We start from the raw sequence: 16,712 nt of genomic DNA on the forward strand, positions 1-16,712 counted from the left end.
AGAGTGAAAAAGTTGGCTTAAAGCTCAACATTCAGAAAACTAAGATCATGGCATCTGATCCCTTCACTTCATGGCAAAAAGATGGGGAAACAGTGGGAACAGTGGCAGACTTCATTTTCTTGGGCTCCAAAATCACTGCAGATGGTAATTGCAGTCTTGAAATTAAAAGACACTTACTCCTTGGAAGAAAAGTTATGACCAATCTAGACAGAGTATTAAAAAGAAGAGACATTACTTTGTCAACAAAGGTCTGTCTAGTCAAGGCTATGGTTTTTCCAGTAGTCATGCATGGTTGTGAGAGTTGGGCACTGAAAGCTGAGCGCTGAAGAATTGATGTTTTTGAACTGTTGTTTTGGAAAAGACTCCTGAGAGTCCCTTGGACTGCAAGGAGATCCAACTAGTCCATCCTAAAGAAGATCAGCCCTGGGTGTTCATTGGAACGACTGATGCTGAAGCTGAAACTCCAATACTTTGGCCACCTGATGCAAAGGACTGACTCATTTGAAAAGAACCCGATGCTGGGGAATATTGAAGGCAGGAGGAGAAGGGGACAGCAGAGGATGAGATGGTTGGATGGCATCACTGACTCAATGGACATGAGTTTGAGTAAACCCCGGGAGTTGGTGATGGACAGGGAGGCCTGGTGTGCCACAGTCCATGGGGTCACAAACAGTCAGATATGACTGAGCAACTGAACTGAAGTTGATTAAAAAACTATGTATTTTGAAGATGTGCTTCACATTTACAATCAACCGACTTTAGATAAAGGAGATGAACTCTGTAGTGAGGATAGAGCTCATTCCATCAGTAGAGACCTTGAGAAGTTTCCTGGAGAATAAGACTGTAATATGAGCTTCTGCTTTTACTTTCTAGCCTGCCAGTCTGCCCAAGAAATTTACATTCAAGGCTGCAGCACTTACTCCTGCCTGAGTTTCTAGCTTGCTAATCTGCCCCACAGGATTTGTGATTTGTCAACAACAAATCTGTAAGCCAATGCCTTATAATAAATACTATACATGCAATATTTCTCTGTTCGTGGGATTCTCAAGGCAAGAATGCTGAAATGGTTTGCCATCCCTTCTCCAATGGACCATGTTTTGTCAGAACTCTCCACTGTTATCCATCCATTTTTGGTGGCCCTATGCAGCATGTCTCATAGCTTCACTGAGTTACACAAAGCTGTGATCCATGTGAGCATTTTGATTAGTTTTCTGTGATTGTGCTTTTCATTCTATCTGCCCTCTGATGGATGAGGATAAGAGGCTTGTGAAATCTTTCTGATAGGAGGGACTGGTTGTGGGGAAAACTGAGTCTTGTTCTGGTGGGCAGAGTAAATTTTTAATCCAATTGTCTGCTGGTGGGTGGGGCTATGCTCCTTCTTTATAGTTTGGCCTGAGGTGGCTCAGTCCAAGAGTTTGCAGTCATTATGGTAGGCTCTAGGCGCTATGGTAGGGGTAACAGTGACCTCCTCCAAAATGACTTATGCCAGCATGCCATGGTTCACAGGTCTGCTGCTGCTCCCAGGAATACTGCTGCTATCAGTACAGGACTGGTTCAAAATTGGGAAAGGAGTACGTCAAGCCTGTTTATTGTCACTCTGCTTATTTAACTTCTATGCAGAGTATATCATGTGAAGTGCTGAGCTGGATGAAATTCAAGCTGGAATCAAGATTTCCAGGAGAGATATCAACAAACTCAGATATACAGATGACACCACTCTAATGGCAGAAAGTGGAAAGGAACTAAAGAGCCTCTTGATGAAGGTGAAAGAGAAGAGTGATAAAGCTGACTTAAAACTCAACATTAAGAAAAACTAAGATCATGGCAACCAGTCCCATCACTTCATGTCTAATAGATAGGGAAACAATGGAATCAGTGACAGACTATTTTCTTGGGCTCCAAAATTACTGTAGAGGTTGACAGCAGCCATTAAATTAAAAGATGCTTGTTCCTTGGAATAAAAGCAACACAAAACCTAGACAGCATTTTAAAAACCAGAGACATCACTTTCCCAACAAAGGTCCATATAGTCAAAGCTATGGTTTTTCCAGTAGTCATGTATGAATGTGAGAATTGGGCCATACAGAAGGTTGATCACTGAAGAATTGGTCCTTTTGTACTGTGATGTTGAAGACTCTTGAGGGTTCCTTGGACAGCCAGGATATCAAACCAGTCAGTGCTAGAGGAAATCAGCGCTGCATATTCATTGGAAAGTCTGATGCTGAAGCTGAAGCTCCAATACTTTGGACACGATGTTGAGAGCCAACTCTTTGGAAAAGACTCTGATGCTGTGAAAAATTGAGGGTAGAAGGAGAAGGGGACAGCAGAGGATGAAATGGTTGGATGGCATCATTGACTCACTGGACATGAGTTTGAGCAACTCCAAGAGATACTTAAGGGCAGGGAAGTCTGGCATGCTGCAGTCCAAGGGGTCATAAAGAGTCAGACATGATTCAGTGACCGAATAACTACAGCAATGTTTCTCTGAAGTGTCCTAAATGATACATGCTACAATGGCAGAAATTGAGTCGTTGTTATGGAGACTGTATGATCTACAGTAAATCACTTGCTTTCTTACCCTTATAGAAAAGTCTGTGGACCCTTGTGATAGACATATATGTTGATGTGCTCAGCCGTGGCCGACTCTTTGCGATCCAGTGGACTGTAGCCCACCAATTCCTCTCTCCATGGAATTTTCCAGGCAAGAATACTGGAGTGGGTTGCCATTTCCTTCTCCAATAGACATATGTATTTGAAGTAAATCATGTTCCTTCAGTTATCCACACAACTTTGTATTCAGTGATTATTTACTGGTGCCTGTGTACCAGGACTTTTGAGGGAACTAGCAACAGAATCAATGACATAGACTTTGTGCTGATGGCTCTCACAGACTAGCGTGGTGATGATCATTAGAGCAGGCAGTACAAACAAACCTGCATGTTCAGGTTGTCAAAATTAGCAGACACTAAATCCAGTGCAAAATGTCCATAAGGCATTTAATCTACCCCAAAACCTCCTTGAATTAGTTCCTATCCAAAACATCCATGAGAATTTTTGGTTCATGCCAAATGGTTTTGGACAGGAACAGATATCAAGGACCTTTTGGAATGGACCTGATATCTTATAGACATTCTGGATGGACCAAATTTAGATATTATTAAAGAGGTTACAAACGCAAATGCCTTCAAAGGTGGGTAAGTAATAAAATAAATTAACATATGTGGAACAGTGGGGACCACTACATCTCAGAACATGCAGTTTCCACATGCTGATATTTTAATCTAAAATACTTAAAAGTATGCTCCAAGCCAAACAAAACAAATCTTCAGGCTTCAAATGATGACAAACCTCTAAGATGAAACCCAACTCTCTTTATTTCATAAGTGGGCATTAAAAAATCAAGACCTTAAGGACTTTGACTAAAGACCTATTTATTCAAGGCATAGATCAGACTGCAAAAAGGTCTTCTGGCTCCCACTGAATTTCCTCACTTCTTTACATGGAAAGCCCTCTGAAGATTAAGACAGGATTATCAGAGGAAGAATGGAATTCAAAACGAGAGAAAGAAACTTTCCCTTCAGAATTTACAACAAGGAACACATTAAGTATACATTTACATATTTATGTCATCTATGATATTGCCAGGTGCCCTGATGTTTGAAGGAAGTGGGTAAAAACAATATCTTCCTGTTGTTTTTTTTTTTCATTTTCCTGATTATTAATAAATGGACTTTCATACATTTACAAATTATTTATTTCTACTTCTAAAAAATATTTTTTTGTTTTGTCTAATTTTCCATAAGTTGTTTTGCTTTTTTCTTATTAATTTAAGGGAATTAAAAATGTTGTGATATTAATCTATGTACATCTTCTGCATATATTCTTTTTGTGCATTTTTTCCATTTGTTGGCTTATTTTTCCACTTTCTTCAGTGTCTTCTGAGGAACTGGAGTTCTTGTGTTTTTTTTTTAACACTTATTTATCTTTTCCTTCATTGTAAAGTGTTTTTGTGTGTGTGTGTGAAACTGCCTAGATTAAGCTATTTTCTTAAGAATTCACCTAATTCTAAAATTTTCTGGGGTCTTAAAGATGAAAGCCAATATGATTCAGATTTAAATCAGATTATGAGTTTCTTGAATAACTCACAATATTTTAGCATACCTTTTTCACATGAATGAGATTTGATATATTAACGTGTGCTACATCACTTCAGTCGTGTCTGACTCTATGACCCTGTGGACTGCAGCCCACCAGGCTCCTCTGTCAATGGGATTCTCCAGGCAAGAATACTGGAGTGGGTTGCCATGCTCTTCTCCAGGGCATCTTCCCGACCCAGGGATTGAACCTGTGTCTCCTGTGGCTCCTGCATTGCAGGCAGATTCTTTATCCCTGAGCTACCAGGGAAGCTCCCTGTTACATAATAGACAACTTTATAATACATACTATACATTCAAGTCAGGACAGAATATTATCTGACACAAAAGATAGGCAGTTGTCTCATATCCTTGTGTCTGCTTGTTTCCTTTATACTGCAGGTTCCAGTAATTAGAAACACTTCTTATAGCTTTAGAGAGAAAGAGAAGATCTATCAACACTAGTCATATATTTTTATGAGCCTTTCTGCTTCTCTAAATGAATCATATGTGGGGCAGAATTCAATATTCTGAGGCTAATGGAGCTTTAAATAAAATGGTAACAGAGTCTTAGAAACTAAATGTTTCTAAATTCAAAGGAATGGTTTGTCTTCACCAAGGAAAACAATATTTCCCTGCACAGGAGCAGTATTATCAGTATGCACCTTCTCCTCCTGAGAGTGCCATATAACAATGTCTGAAGAGTTAACATTAATGGCTTGGAATATAAGAGGCCTAAATATCCTATGAAGTTGGAAAAAATTCCATCAGTTCATAAGAGTGAAATGGATGTTGCACTTACCTAAGAGATGCACTTAATGGAGCAAAAAAATTGCCAGATTTCAGAGAACCCCAAATATTTTTAAACTACTTTTAATTCAAAAATATCTGAATCTTGGGATATGGCTGCATAACACCTTTAAAGTAATACAGATGTCTTTTCAGGATCTAATTTTGTTAGTGAATATTAACAGGATTCAACTATACCAGTGGGTTCTAACTAGGAGTGGTTTTGCTCTCAATGGGGCAGTTGTCCAGTCTGGGGACATATTTGATTATTGCAATCGAGGGTTGGTCCTGGTGGTGTCCAGTGAGTCAGGCTGCTAACTCTCCTATGATGTAAGGGACAGCCCCCACAAGGGATACCAGAGGTGTCACATTTGAGAAGCTGTGAGAGTGGCAAACAGCTGTAAATAAATATCAAATTTATATAATCATGGTTTGGGTCATATCAAGAAGCAACGGTGATTCAGGGTTCCCTATTATTCATTTATTTTATTTTATTTTTATTTTTATTGGAGTCTAATTACGTTACAATATTGTGGTGGTTTTTTACATACACTCACATGAATCAGCCATGCGTGTACATGTGTTCCCCATCCTGACCCTCCCTCCCACCTCCCTCCCCATCCCATCTCTCTTGGTCATCCCAGTGCAGCAGCCCTGAGCATCCTGCCTCATGCATCGAACCTGGACTGGTGATCTATTTCACATATGGTAATACACATGTTTCAATGCTATTCTCTCAAATCACCCCACCCTCACTTTCTCCCACAGAGTCCAACAGTCTATTCTTTAATCTGTGTCTCTTTTGTTGTCTCACATATAGGGTCATTGTTATCATCTTTCTAAATTCCATATATATGCATTAATATACTGCATTGGTGTTTTTCTTTCTGACTTACTTCACTCTGTATAATAGGCTCCAGTTTCATCCACCTCATTAGAACTCATTCAAATGCATTCTTTTTAATAGCTGAGTAATATTCCATTGTGTATATGTACCACAGCTTTCTTATACATTCATCTGCCTATGGACATCTAGGTTGCTTCCATGTCCTGGCTATTGTAAACAGAGCTGCGATGATAATCTGTTTTCAGTATGACCTAACAGACACTGTCAGTTAAGGACAGGGTCTTCTCCATGTGCTCCCCAGTCTTCCAAAGGGGAACTGCTCAGTTCAGCTTTAAAAGTGGTGGCCAAACTAATTCTGGCCCTTGTAATCCTAGCCCTGGAGTGTTTTCCAAGAAGCATCTCTTAAAAGTGTGCTGTTGGAAGATGAAGCAAAATATATATATATATTTTTTAACCTCTACCTGCCACCACCAAAGCAAAGAGCATAATGCCACATTAAATTTCTTGCTTATTCATTAGGGAAAAAAAAGGAAGTAAGAAACAACAATTTCCTACTTCAGCAACAGTAACAAAAACACATTTTAGAAAATAAATATCTGCAACTTTGTTCTGCTCCTTATTCAAATGTGAAAATGCATTAGGTCTGTAAAAACCAGCAGAAATAAAAATGTGTTGACAGAGCTTATAGGTGTGAGATGAATTGCAGTCCACCAAAATATATATCCATCCAGACCTGGAAAATGTGATCTTATTTTCAAAAAGAGTATTTGCAGATACAGTGGAGGTAGCATCTTGAAATAAGGCCATCCTGATGAAGGTAGGCCTTAAGTCTGATTATTAGTGTCCCATTTAGAGAACAGAAAGGGAAGGAGAATGTGGCAGAGGCAGTGTTATGAAGATGGAGGCAAAGGCTGGAATTATTTGGCCCCAAATCAAGGGATACCTGGAACCACCAGCAGCTGGAAGAGACAAGGAAGGCTCTACCATAGAATCTCAGAGAGAGCCAATACCGCCCTTTAGATTTCTGGGCTCCAAACAGTGAGAGAACCTACTCCTGTTGTTAAGCCACCACTCATGGATATTTGTTACATCTGTCCCAGGATATGATTGATACTATAGAGCCAAAAATCTGAAACACCTGAGGTACACCTTGGGCATCTGCTGGTGTCTACACTGGTGTCCCAGGAAGCTGGAAGAGTGGCATGTCTGACAATTCCATGTGATTCGAAGGAGTGTCAATAGGGGCAGAAATGAGCATCAGTATGTGCTGGAGGTCTGTTGTGAAGGGCAACAACTGATAACTGGATGCTGCTTGTGAGTAGGATAGCCAATAAATACCTAGTGTCTGAAGGAGCTTGATTTCAACAGCTAAGAAAGTCCCAAATGGTGATTTGTGAGGTAAAGACCATCACTGTGAAGCTGAGAATTGGTGCCTTTGGGGCAGGACTCCAGTCACTAACTGGAGTGCAAGAGACAGGAGAGATGCTTGGATGTTGGGGAGCCATCCTGTTGATCAGGGAAAGGTTCTAGGCCCTGGAGAGTTACTAAAGGTCCTTGAAGCCCAGCATCTATTTGACTCATTGGAAGGCAATGGAGCTCACACACACACAGATAATGCTGCTATCTGTGCAGCTAATGCTATTATCTACAAGATAATGCTAAAATTGTTGCCTTTGACCAGGTTTTTCTGAAAGTCCTAAATATAAAAGTATTATTGCTGACATTAATAAAAGATTAGAAAGGCAAGTGAGGGGCAATAAACATAAAAAGACTGTATGTAAAAAAAATATTGATTAATAAGATGATATAATAAAAAAACTATAGCAATAACACTGCAGATATATTTGCCTTGTGCAGGGCCTAGAATAATACCTGACACATAGTAAGCACTCCATAAATTACTTCTGAATTGATGAGTAAATTTATGAATGAATTAACACATCCTTTGGAGGAGAAGATAAAAGTTTATACTCAGTTATTCACTGAACAGATCCCACATTGAACCTATGATGACAACTATCATTACTATTAAGTTTTATTAAAATACATAAACATCCAAAATAAATTATATAATTTCCAATGATATTCTCTTTCTAAATTAAAAATTAAATCATGTTTGATGAAAGTGAAAGAGGAGAGTGTAAAATCTGGCTTAAAACTCAAAATTCTAAAAATGGAGATTTGGGCATTTGGTCCCATCACTTCATGGCAAATAGATGGGGTAACAATAGAAACAGTGACAGACTATTCTTGGGCTTCAAAATTACTTCAGATGTTGACTGCAGCCATGAAATTAAATACACTTGCTCCTTGGAAGAAAAACTATGAAAAATCTAGACAGCATATTAAAAAGCAGAGACATTACTTTTCCAACAAAGGTCCATCTAGTTAAAGCTATGGTTTTTCCAGTAGTCATGTATAGATGTGAGAGTTGGATCATAAAGAAAGCTGAGCACCAAATAATTGATGTTTTTTAACTGTGGTGTTGGAGAAGACACTGGAGAGTCCCTTAGACTGTGAGGAGGTCAAACCAGTCAATCCTAAAGAAATCACTCCTGAATATGCTTTAGAAGGACTGATGCGGAAGCTGAAATTACAATACTTTGCCCACTTGATGTCAAGAAACGGCTCATTAGAAAAGACCCTGATGCTGGGAAAGATTGAAGGCAGGAGGAGAAGGGGACAACAGAGGATGAGATGGTAGGATGGCATCACCGACTCGATGGACATGAATTTGAGCAAGTGTTGGGAGATTGTGATGGACAGGGAATCCTGGTGTGCTGCAGTCCATGGGGTTGTAAAGAGCTGGACATGACTGAGTTACTGAACTGAACTGATGTTTGGCTATATATCAAAGTGATTCATTTAAAACTAAAACACTTGCCATTTAATATTTTATTTAAGTACACTGAAATAATCTACAATACATAATAAAAAGAGAGTTATTTATCTGTAGCTTATGAAAACATGTAATACTGTATTAAATATTCTAATATTTCATGTCATTGATGTTGAAGGTTATGGCTTCAGACCAGTGTTCCTTGAGTATTTGATTGTATTTTAAATACAAAAGCACTTACAATCACTTTGGAAGATCTGGGAGTCTCTTATAAAATTAAGACTAAAGCTACCCCATGACTTAGCAATTTCACTCTTGGGAATTGACCCAAAAGAAAAATAAATAAATAAATAAATAAATCATGTTTCTGAAATGGCTTTTACAAAAAATGTCATAGAAGCTTTTTCATGATAGCAAAATGTTGAAAACCGCTCCAGTGGCCATCCAAAAGGGGCATGTAATGAAATATTGTTTAATCTTTAAGTCATGTCCAACTCTTTGCAACCCCATGGCTGTGGCCTGCCAGGCTCCTCTGTCCATGGAGTTTCCCAGGCAAGAATACTGGAGTGTGTTGCCTTTTCTTTCTCCAGGGGATCTTCCCAACCCAGGGACTGAACCCATGTCTCCTGCGTTCGCAGGCAGAGTCTTTACTGCTGAGCCACCAGGAAATCAGAATGGAATATTACTCAGGAATAAAAAGTAATGAACTACGGCTACATTTGGCTTCCCAGGTGGTGCTAGTGGTAAAGAACCTGCCTACCTAGGCAGGAGACATAAGAGATACAGGTTTGATTCCTGGGTTGGGAAGACCCCCTAGAGGAGGGCATGACAACCCACTCCAGTATTCTTGTCTGGAGAATCCCCATGGACAGAAGAGCCTGGTGAGCTACAGTCCATAGGGTCTTAAAGGGTCTGACACAAATGAAGCAACTTAGCACATACTCACTGATACACCAAAAACGTGAATGAATCTCTAGTACATGCTGAGAGAAAATAGCTTTATCAAATAGTATATAGTATACTATAGAAGATTTCCATGTAAATGAAGTTCAAGAACAGTTCAAACTAATCTATGTGGGAAACAAATAAAAAAGCAGTTGCCCCTGGAAGGTCGAGGGGAAAGGATTCATCATGAATGAACACAAGAAAAACTTTTAAGAAAACATCCTATGTCTGCTAGGAGTTCACTTTTCACAGAAGCATGTATTTGTCAAAATTCATCTAATAGTACATCTAAGAGTGAGTATTTCAATCTCTGTGATTTTTATCTCCAAAGGGGGAAAAAAAATTTTGAAGTGAATCTAGTGACATGTACACTACAGTTTTTAGGGTGTAGTGATGGACAACTTCTGAAATGCATCAAAAGTAGACTGATGAACTCAGAGAGGAATGGATAGCTGTGTAATAAGACATGTATGATGCAATTTAGATGGTGGCACTACTGTATCGGCATTAAAATTCTTCAGCTCTTCTATAGTTTGAAAATTTTCATGATAAAATGTAAGAGAAAAGTAAAAGCAATTTTCCTAGCTAATACTTCCTTTTTAATTAACATTCACAGAATGACTTAATCATTTAAAAATATTTTATTTCCATAGAAATGAAAAATGTTTGCATAATTCTAGTTCACTACAAATTTTTATTCAATTTAGTTTGTTTTTAAAGATTTGTCATATTTTTCTATTCCTTGTTTTGTTCCAGTTTTTAAATTATAGCCAAGTAATATGTTTCAATCTTAAAATAGTAATGGCTAATTTTATCAATACATATTACATTACAAAATGTCCTGGTATAAACGACTTCTTTGTTAGTCAGATGACAATGACCTGATGAATTTCAATTTGAGCAGTTTACTGAGGCCACTAAAAGTAGTCTGTGTGGAACTAGTGTGAAATGGTAAATTTGCAGCTAAAGCTCTGTCTCTTTGAATCTCACTAACCAAGATACATAATGATCTAGATTTAAAGATCAATTCCCCTTTTTGTACTGATGGTAATTGATTGCAGAAATGTAGGCCACATAGTTCCTTACAGGGCATTTTCTGAAGTAATTGCAGAGTCAACCCAATTCCTAAATCATCTAGGTGTGTGAAGACCTTGATACTCCCTAGGGTGATTTGAAAGTATCACACGATGTGGAAAGACTGAAGATCAACTTGTCACACTCTTATGTTACTGAAAGGTTGTTGTTAAATGATAAGACGCCGGGATTCTTGGCCTCCGGAGGAGACGGATTCAATCCGGGGCCAGAGACGAGGCTGGATCACTCAGAGCTTTTGTGTAATAAAGTTTTATTAAAGTATAAAGGAGACAGAGAAAGCTTCTGATATAGGCATCAGGAGGGGACAAAAGAGTACCCCCCTCCTAGTCTTTAGCTGTATGTTATATAGTATCTCACCGTCTGTTAATGAAAAAAAAAAGGAATGTCATAAAATTTAGAATGGCACCAGATAATTCATCCCTGGTGGTAAAACGATTGACTTGAATCTTGGAGAAGGGCAGAATACTAACAAATAGTTTCATTTACATAGATTAGGGGAACAATACCTGAGTAAGTAAATTAGGCCCTTTGGCGGAACCAACTTGAAGATAAGACTCTGGGGTACATTAACATAGCTTAAGACAACATTTCCATAAGAAAAAGAAATGTATTGGTTAACTCAAGGTTTGAGAGTAGTTAGCTTTAGGTGAGACCAGGTGTCATGGCAACACAGCATTTTAAGAGAAACCTCCTTTTAAATTTGTATAGAGAAGGAAAAACATATGGCTGGTTTGTTTCTTCCTGCCACTTAAGAGAGATAAAAATGTCTGGCACTTGCAGCCTCTTTCCTCCATTTGGAGACCCCCTGGCCTTCCTGCCTGTTACCCTCTCATTACCATTATCATTATGTGGTAGTTTAAAAAAGCTTTCCAAGGGAATTGCCTTAGAAATTTCCCTTCCTTCCTTAGCTGAGAGCAAGGAGAGACAGCCACTTCAGCTAATTGTATAATAGCTGTCTAATACCACCAAACACTTTACCAGCCCTGACCTAATATACCCCCTCTACACCAAAAATAGTAAAGGGGCCATTAAAAACCTCACACTGGTGATTAGTGGAACTTTTCATACTCTGGTACATGTTCACACCCCACTATCACGTACTAAAGTAACCTTTGGCGGCCACTGGACTCATTGAAGTTGAATTTTGTTGTTTAGTTGCTAAGTCGTGTCCGACTCTTTGTGATCGCATGGAAAGCAGCGCGCCAGTGTTCACTCTCCTTCACTGTCTCCCAGCATGCTCATGGCCATTGAGTCAGTGATGCTATCTAAACAGCTCATCCTCTGATGCCCTCTTCACCTTTTTCCCTCAATCTTTCCCAGGATCTGGATATTTTCCAATGAGTCAGCTCTTCGCATCAGATGGCCAAAGTATTGGAGTTCCAGCTTCAGCATCAGTCCTCCCAAAGAATATTCAGGACCCACAGGAGCAATGATCTCCAGACTCTCCTTCTGCTAACATTTCCTTCTTTCCTTCCTCTCTCTCTCTTGTACTTTTATTCTTTTCTTCACTGTTAGTCAACAAGTCACTTGCAAGTGAACTTTCAAATTGGTACTCAAGTTACACTCCACTTTTCAGAGACAGGACCTCAAGAGCAGGCAAGAAATTGATCTAAATGAACCTAAGGTTCTTCTTTTGAAGGAACATTTAGTATGTGCATCCTCTCAAAATCAAATTCACTTGATGAGACTCACTTTTTTTTTTTTTGAGACTCACTTTTAAAAAGGGAAAAAGTCCTCAAAATATGTCACTAGTAATTTGTCTTCTTGAAAGAAGTGAAATATTTATAAAAATAAATTCATTTTATAATTACAAATATAGTTTATAGATTATAACCATACAGTAATATTTGGTATAACTTTTCTTAAATCCTTCTTAAAATTAATAGCACAATATAACAGTATTTACAAGACATTTTATTTTTTTCATCATGCTCCAGGTTATTTTTGTCAAGAATATTTGTTGATTTCATCAGTTTCCCTAGAGCCTCTCTCCATACGTTGTTATTCAAATAATTTTCATTTGAAGCATAGCTCTTGTCATAAACTTTTTGATTATATAATTCTAGGCCATTGTTAGGTAGCTGGAATCTGCCAGAGTATCATTAGACAATGACTTTTAATGTAATAATTGACTTTATGTATTCCTGTAACATTTGCCATATTTGCAACTGTTCTTCAAAATCAGTTTCTTAGCATTAATTTTATGTTATTTGAAAATCAGGGAGAAACATCCAAAGATACAACCCTGATTGGTTATGAGAGTCTTCCTTTCAGGAAGAGATAATAAATGGGCAATCTTTTTAACAGTGAATATTTTTATGCCATGGCAAACTTAACTGCCTTATGCCACACTGAATGTGGGGACTCAGATTATAGAGCATTCAAATAATGAACACTTACACAAGGAGTTGTCTGTATATGCTTTATTATTAAATAGAATTAACATCACTGATAGTGGCTGCTTGATAGGGAACACTCACACACTCACTCCTTGACCAGCTCAGTCCCCAGTGTCCGACGGAGGCAGTGCGGAGTGTGGGGAGATGTGAGAAGGCAAAGGGAAGAGCATGGACTTTTCTAGAAACTGGAAGATTCATCAAGATTTTTCCCCAGATGTCAGATTTATGACAAATTTTAAACACTGTTTTCTATAGCAGATGAAAGCATGTGGAGATCTTGAGATTTTTCTGTCATTCTCTAATAGAGACACAGCCATGGTGCACTGTGGAGGAGAGCAACTCTTCATCAACTAGCTCACTGTTATTTGAAAGATGCAACTTACTTTCACCTCAGCAGTGTTTGTGTGTAGGTTTTACACTGTCTTCTGTCTGTGACAATCTGTTGTCATTTTTGCGTGTGAGTGTTGCAATTACACAGTCAGTATTTACAGCAGGAAACTTCTGTGTCTGATTTCTTTCACTATTGGTTATAACATGATGCAGGCTTTTGAAACCATTTATGTATTTTGGATTATCTTAAAGCCATTAGTGTAATATTAAATGTGTATTTTATTACATCATTACACAACTAAATGAACACATACTACTTTAGAGGGAGTAAATATTAGTATGTGGAAACCATCTCTCTAACATCTCTTCTCTTATTCATTAAAACATCAGACTTTCCCTGACTATTCTCTGGAGAGTTAACCACAGAAAAAGAACAAAAGAGAGTAATTTTAAATGACTCTTTTAATTTCAGATAACATGAGGTAAAATTTAAAACTAGATTTACTAAAAAAAAAAAAAGTAAAGTAAAAATGTAAAAGAAACAAAATCTAAAATCACAATTATGATATGTGAGTATTTTGAGTTACATTTGGGTTTATATTTTGTTTCTCTAAATGAAGTGTTTTAATGTGATTTAACAAACTTTTGAATATAACAATATTGCTAATTTAATTTGGGCCATCCATATGGGATAAAGAGGAGTAAAGTAGGGGCAAACATGTAAAAATTATGTCACAATTAGAGAAAGAGCCTGTTCATCTTCTTAGGTGTCTACCATTCTATAATTGCTCGTGTAGTGAGAGTTCAATAAATGTTTTTGAGTAGGTGAAACCTTGCCATATTGATCATATACACTCACATTCTCCTGCAAGAAAATGGCTAGCCCTCTTCATTTTCTTCCTGGGCTATCTTACTGCTCCTTCATTCATATTTCCTATTTCAACATTGAGGGACTATATTTACTATCTGAAAATAATAGACTAGTTAATCTTGCAAATACCAAGAAAACGAAATTGTGGTAACAATTGCCAGATCAATAATTTTAAAAGTTATTCTCTAAGGTTGTATTTCTTTTTCTTTTCTTTTCTTTTTTTCAATTATTTTTTATTAGTTGGAGGCTAATTACTTTACAATATTGTAGTGGTTTTTGCCATACATTGACATGAATCAGCCATGGATTTACATGAGTTTCCCATCCTAATCCTCCCTACTGCTTCCCTCTCCATCCCATCCCTCTGGGTCTTCCCAGTGCACCAGCCCTGACCACTTGTCTCATGCATCCAACCTGGGCTGGTGATCTGTTTCACCCTTGATAGTATACTTGTTTCAATGCTATTCTCTCAGAATATCCCATCCTCACCTTCTCCCACAGAGTCCAAAAGTCTGTTCTGTGCATCTGTGTCTCTTTTTCTGTTTTGCATATAGGGTTATCATTACCATCTTTCTAAATTCCATATATATGCATTAGTATACTGTATTGGCCTTTATCTTTCTGGCCTACTTCACTCTGTATAATGGGTTCCAGTTCCATCCATCTCATTAGAATTGATTCAAATCAGTTCCTTTTAATGGCTGAGTAATAGTTCATGGTGTATATTTACCACAGTTTCCTTATCCATTCGTCTGCTGATGGGCATCTAGGTTGCTTCCATGTCCTGGCTATTATAAACAGTGTTGCAATGAACATTGGAGTGCACGTGTCTCTTTCAGATCTGGTTTCCTCAGTGTGTATGCCCAGGAGTGGGATTGCTGGGTCATATGGCAGTTCTATTTCCAGTTTTTTAAGAAATCTCCACACTGTTCTCCATAGTGGCTGTACTAGTTTGCATTCCCACCAACAGTATAAGAGGGTTCCCTTTTCTTCACACCCTCTCCAGCATTTATTGCTTGTAGACTTTTGGACAGCAGCCATCCTGACTGGCATGTAATGGTACCTCACTGTGGTTTTGATTTGCATTTCTCTGATAATGAGTGATGTTGAGCATCTTTTCATGTGTTTGTTAGCCATCTGTATGTCTTCCTTGGAGAAGTGTCTGTTTAGTTCTTTGACCCATTTTTTGATTGGGTCATTTACTTTTCTGGAATTGAGCTTCAGGAGTTGCTTGTATATTTTTGAGATTAATCCTTTGTCTGTTGCTTAGTTTGCTATTATTTTCTCCCATTCTGAAGGCTGTCTTCTCACCTTGCATATAATTTCCTTTGTTGTGCAAAAGCTTTTAAGTTTCATTAGGTCCCATTTGTTTATTTTTGTTTTTATTTCCAATATTCTGGGTGGTGGGCATAGAGGATCCTGCTGTGATTTATGTCAGAGAGTGTTTTGCCTATGGTCTCCTCTAGGAGTTTTACAGTTTCTGGTCTTACATTTAGATCTTTAATCCATTTTGAATTTATTTTTGTGTATGGTGTTAGAAAGTGTTCTAGTTTCATTCTTTTACAAGTGGTTGACCAGTTTTCCAAGCACCACTTGTTAAACAGGTTGTCGTTTTTCCATTGTATATTCTTGCCTCCTTTGTTGAAGATAAGGTGTTCGTAGGTCCGTGGATTTATCTCTGGGCTTTCTATTCTGTTCCATTGATCTATATTTCTGTCTTTGTGCCAGTACCATACTGTCTTGATGACTGTGGCTTTGCAGTAGAGTCTGAAGTCAGGCAGGTTGATTCCTCCAGTTCCATTCTTCTTTCTAAATATTGCTTTGGCTAATCGAGGTTTTTTGTATTTCCATACAAATTGTGAAATTATTTGTTTTAGTTCTGTGAAAAATACCATTGGTAGTTTGATACAGATTGCATTGAATCTATAGATTGTTTTGGGTAGTATAGTCATTTTCACAATGTTGATTCTTCCAATCCATGAGCATGGTACATTTCTCCATCTATTTGTGTCCTCTTTGATTTCTTTCATCAGTGTTTTATACTTTTCTATATATAGGTCTTTTGTTTCTTTTGGTAAATGTACTCCTAAGTATTTTATTCTTTTTGTTGCAATGGTGAATGGTATTGTTTCCTTAATTTTTCTTTCTGTTTTCTCATTGTTAGTGTATAGGAATGCAAGGGATTTCTGTGTGTTAATTTTATATCCTGTGACATTACTGTATTCATTGATTAGCTCTAGTAATTTTCTGGTAAAGTCTTTAGGGTTTTCTATGTAGAGGATCATGTCATCTGCAAATATGCTGTCTAAGGTCATATTTCTTAAAAATTTTAATTATAAATGACAGAGATTTACAGATTAGGTGTAATTCCATCATTCTGTAAAGATTTTTTTTCTAAGTATTTGAAGTCTATTTGATAACAAAGGTTTATATTTCAAATAGAGGTTAATAAGTATGCTATTAT

General features: G+C 37.7%; 1 long non-coding RNA gene across 1 annotated transcript; it reads right to left on the reverse strand.

Moving 5' to 3' along the window:
- Nucleotides 1–430: 430 nt before the first annotated feature.
- LOC122685295 lies at nucleotides 431–8,506 on the reverse strand. The gene is made up of 3 exons (XR_006338345.1): nucleotides 8,367–8,506; nucleotides 5,532–5,535; nucleotides 431–455 (listed from the first exon to the last, which is right to left on the reverse strand). It is a non-coding gene; the product is annotated as an uncharacterized LOC122685295 (long non-coding RNA).
- Between the last annotated feature and the right edge of the window lie 8,206 nt (nucleotides 8,507–16,712).

The sequence above is a fragment of the Cervus elaphus genome, chromosome 28 (assembly GCF_910594005.1).
Source record: "Cervus elaphus chromosome 28, mCerEla1.1, whole genome shotgun sequence".
NCBI lineage: Eukaryota > Metazoa > Chordata > Mammalia > Artiodactyla > Cervidae > Cervus > Cervus elaphus.